Here is a 5,241-nt window from a genome sequence, read left to right on the forward strand (position 1 = left end):
GAGATTGGAAAACTGTGTAACGGTTGGATTTTGTGTGGAGGCTATATATACCCCTCCACCTCCTTCTCATTCAATGAGAGAGCCATCAGAACACACACATCATTTCAACTCATATGTTCTGAGAAAGAACCACCTACTCATGTGTTGAGACCAAGACATTCCATTCCTACCATATGAATCTTGATCTCTAGCCTTCCCAAGCTGCTTTCCACTCAAATCTTCTTTCAACCAAATCCAAATCCTATGAGAGAGAGTTGAGTGTTGGGGAGACTATCATTTGAAGCACAAGAGCAAGGAGTTCATTACCTACACACCATTTGTTACTTCTTGGAGAGTGGTGTCTCCTAGATTGGCTAGGTGTCACTTGGGAGCCTCCGACAAGATTGTGGAGTTGAACCAAGGAGTTTGTAAGGGAAAGGAGATCGCCTACTTCGTGAAGATCTACCGCTAGTGAGGCAAGTCCTGTGTGGGCGTTGGCCATGGTGGGATAGGCAAGGTCGCTTCTTCGTGGACCCTTTGTGGGTGGTTGCTTCTTCGTGGACCCTTCGTGGGTGGAGCCCTGTGTGGACTCGCGCAACCGTTGCCCTTGGGTGGAGCCCTGTGTGGACTCGCGCAACCGTTACCCTTTGTGGGTTGAAGTCTCCATCAACGTGGATGTAGGATAGCACCACCTATTCGAACCACGGGAAAAACATCCGTGTCTCCAATAGCGTTTGAATTCTCCAAACCCTTCCCTTTACATTCTTGCAAATTGCATGCTTTACTTTCTGCTGCCTATATACTCTTTGCATGCTTGCTTGAATTATGTGATGATTGCTTGACTTGTACTAAATTAGCTAAAATCTGCCAAGAACTAAAATTGGGAAAAGGTTAAGTTTTTATTTGGTCAAGTAGTCTAATCACCCCCCCTCTAGACATACTTTCGATCCTACAAGTGGTATCAGAGCTTTGGTCTCCATTTGCTTGATCTCCATAGCTTTTGGTGGTCATAGCCTTGGTTTCACAACCTAGGAGAGTATGGCGTCTAGCGAGGGAAGTTATCACCGTAGAGGTCCTTACTTTGATGGTACTAATTTTGCTAGTTGGAAGCATAAAATGAAAATGCATATTGTTGGACATAACCCCGCCGTTTGGGCTATTGTGTGTGTTGGTTTGCAAGGTGACTTCTTTGATGGGAGAGAACCGAACCGTGAAGCTACCGCGGATGAGTTGAAGATGTTGCAATACAATGCTCAAGCTTGTGATATTCTCTTCAACGGATTGTGCCCCGAAGAATTCAACAAAATCAGCCGCCTTGAGAATGCAAAGGAAATTTGGGACACTTTGATTGATATGCACGAAGGTACCGACTCTGTCAAGGAATCCAAGTTGGATGTGCTTCAAAGCCAACTTGATAAGTTCAAGATGAAGGATGGTGAAGGTGTCGCCGAAATGTACTCTAGGCTTGCTCTCATCACAAATGAGATTGCCGGCTTAGGAAGTGAAGGGATGACCGACAAATTCATCATCAAGAAGATTCTAAGAGCCTTGGATGGAAAATATGATACCGTGTGCACATTGATCCAAATGATGCCCAATTACAAAGATCTCAAGCCAACGGAGGTGATTGGAAGAATTGTTGCTCATGAGATGTCACTTAAGGATAAAGAGGAACTTCACAACAAATCAAGTGGTGCCTATAAAGCCTCATGTGAAGCCCCTACATCATCAAGTGAGAAACAAGACTTCAATGAAGAATTGAGCTTAATGGTGAAGAACTTCAACAAGTTCTACAAGAGTAGAAGCAAAGATAGAAGCTCCAAGTCAAGGTCCTACAATGACAAAAGATCTTCTAGTCGAGAGCGAAATTGTTACAATTGTGGAAGACCCGGACACTATTCCAATGAGTGTACGGCTCCCTACAAGAGAAGAGAAGATTCTCCAAAAGGAAGAAGCAAAGGATCACCACCAAGAGAGAGAAGGAGTAGAGATGATCGTTATGAACGAAGATACTCACGGAGAAGCAAGGATTCGGAAAGGAAGGAAAAATCATCAAGGAGCTACACAAGACGAAGACATCAAGCTCATGTTGGTGAATGGGTATCCGGCTCCGACTCCGACAGCCACTCCGAGAGAAGTTATTACTCTGGCTCCGAAGATACTCAAGATGAAGGTGTTGCCGGTCTAGCACTTGTGTCAACCAACTCCTACGACATATTTGACTCACCAAATGAAGGAATTGGAAGATGCTTCATGGCCAAAGGTCCTAAGGTAACACACCCCGAGTATGTTGATTTCAATAGTGATGAAGATGACTTGTTAGGTGATGATTTGCTTGGTGACAACTCTAGTGATGAATACTATGATGAAATGTCATTTAAACATGCTAATCAAGATAAAACGAATGACAATGATAAGGAGAAGATTGAGGCCCTAACTAAAGAACTAAACACTCTTAAGTTAGCTCATGAAACCATCTTCGAAGATCATCGAGAACTTTTAAGAGCTCATGAGAAATTACGCTTTGAGAAGCTCAATCTTGAGCAAGAGCATGAGTTCTTAAAAGCAATCAATGATGATCTCCGCAAGAAAAGTTCTTACATTGCCAAGCGTTTACTCTTATCTACTTACATGCCTCAAGTCAAGTCTAGTAACAAGAAAGATTCTTCCTCTAGCAGTAACAATGATCATGTTAAATCCAATATTGTTGCTTCTAGTAGTTCTCTTGATTCCACTAATGATTCTCTTAGCCAAGTTACACTTGAGCAAGAAAATAGCTTATTGAAGGGAATTATAGAGAAAGGAGTGTACAAAAGCCTTGCCGGGAGTAAGCAATTCGAGGAAATTGTGCGCAAGCAAGGAATGCACCGGAAGAATCAAGGTGTTGGTTTTGAACAAAAGTTCAATGCCAATGGAGTTGAGTGGGAAGAAGATCAATACCCTAAGACAAAGTTTGTCCCTCAACAAGAGATGTATACTTCTTTCAAGGGGACACAAGCTCAAGATGATGTTCCACCACAAGACTACGAGCAAAAAGGCAAGGACAAGCTTCAAGAGGAAATTGATGCATTTGAAGAAGCTCCTAAGACCTTAGTCAAGTGGATTCCCAAGACTACTTCAAGTTCCACTTCATCAAGTACGACTACAACTCCAAGGATTCCCATCAAGATGAAGAAGAACTAGAGAGTTCTTGAGGGTGACTCCGCCAACATACTTCACTCTTATCATTTTGGCAAGAACAAGTGCAATCAACTTCCACATCTTGCACTAGTTCAAGGAGTCACAAACCCTCGTGTTGGTAAGACAAGGGACAAGGTAACCTAAAAAGTTTTCATGGACATCATCTTTTGTGTGCATCACTCTATGTCTATGGATATCCTTGTTTGTTCCTTGTGGGACTAACCCATGTAGGTATTGAAAGTGCAATTCACTCAAATGGATAGCTCCAAGTGATCTACATCAACATTGAGCATCCACATCGTCAACATCTACATGAAGTCATCATCGACAAAACCCAAGGTTAGTTCATCCCTCTTAGGGGGGATATCACATCTAGGGGGAGCTTTACTCTAAGACTTGAGCTAAAGCAACTCTAAAGATGTGAACAAAACAATGCTTTATGTAAAAGTGGTAACCCCACTTGAGCTTAAACGATGAGTATGACCTATGATCAAGTGTTCTCACTTGACTCCTAAGTCAATATACTCATATATAGATGACCTAGTCATCGCAAATTGCTTGATAGATGCTAGAATTGGTTGTGCATGCCTTGCCACATATTTCATTTGCCATCTTATTGTGTGAGCATGCTGGACTGCATATTTTACTCATTCCAGGACATCCACTTGTTGTTTTGATTGTTTGGTTTTATCTTCTTTTGCCAAGTGGATGGACAAGAATGCCTAAGAACCTCCTCTAGCTATCTATGCTTTTCTCGTCTCAAACTCTATTCATGCTGCATCACAAAATTTGATCAAGTCAGATTCGAACCACTCTGTGTGAGGAGCGCTCGGAGTCCCCGATTCGTCATAGACTTAAACTTCCAAAACCTCTTTATGATTCTCGGTCTGACTGATACTCCACTTTCGGTCCTACCGAGATCATTAAGTTGATCTAAGTTTTCGATCTCGGTGCAACCGATTTGAACCTTTCGGTCACACCGAGTTTCAGTAACTGCACGCAGTTATGAATCTCGGTGCCACCGAGTCGTTCCACTCGGTCACACCGACAGGGTCGGGCTATATATAGTCACGGGCAAAATTTGGAAATTTCTCCGAACCCCTTCGCCCGCGCGATAGCCTGCTCTGCCCTCGAGGTCTCCGGATCGTCTTCTCGCCGCCAGCAGCCTCCAGTCGTTGGTCTCCGTCGCCGTCAACGGGAATTCTGCCCCGCCGTTGCTGCCGTAGCAAGTCCCCGCCGAACTAGGGTATGGACTTGATCTTTGTGCTATTCCTCAATCTGATTCCTAGCACATTGTGATCATATTGATTCTTGCCACGTTTGAGAAACTTCTATCCAGTCAAAACGCCCGTAGATTAGGTTTGATTCAAAAATTCTAGGTTTAGGTTTCCGCCGAAACCATCTCGGACCCACCGAGTTGAAAAACTCGGTCCCACCGATTTGGCTTATGCCATTGCACAAGTGAGACTCGGTCTGACCGAGAATTACTTATTGGTGTGACCGATTTTTGAACTCAGTGAAACCCTAGCAGTCTCGGTGCCACCGAACTGTGACTCGGTCCTACCGAGTTCACTAGTTTAGGTTCCAAAACTGCTTCGGTATCACCGAGTTTGAAAATCGGTAGATCCGAGATGATTTCAGTGGGAAACTAAAACTAAGTTTTTGGATCATTCTTTTGCAAAAATCTCTGCATTTTGTGATGCTCATCTTTTCTATCTCATCTATAATCTATTCACAGGGTCAGCAGTCAGTTTGCAGCATGTCAGACCAGAGTGATAGCCAGAATCTGTCAGAGCAGCAAGTAGTGATGAGTGAGGGCACTAGTCCCTCAAGTTCTTCTGATGAAGGCAGCAGGAGCACTCCTAGCAACTTGCCAAAGGCTGCCACGAGACAAAGGAAGAAGAAAACTTTAGACTCTGAAGATGAGGACTATGTGGCAGAGGAAGAGGCCACTTCCAAGAGAATTGAGCCAGCTCAAGGCACTAAGCCAGGTCTGAAAATCAAAAGGCCAGCAGGCAGCCCATGTCAAAGGCTAGAGCCTCAACTGAGAAGCCCACTCCCCAAGAGCCAGTTGCAGCTGAG

Source organism: Triticum urartu, chromosome 3, assembly GCF_003073215.2.
Source record: "Triticum urartu cultivar G1812 chromosome 3, Tu2.1, whole genome shotgun sequence".
NCBI classification, from domain to species: Eukaryota; Viridiplantae; Streptophyta; class Magnoliopsida; order Poales; family Poaceae; genus Triticum; species Triticum urartu.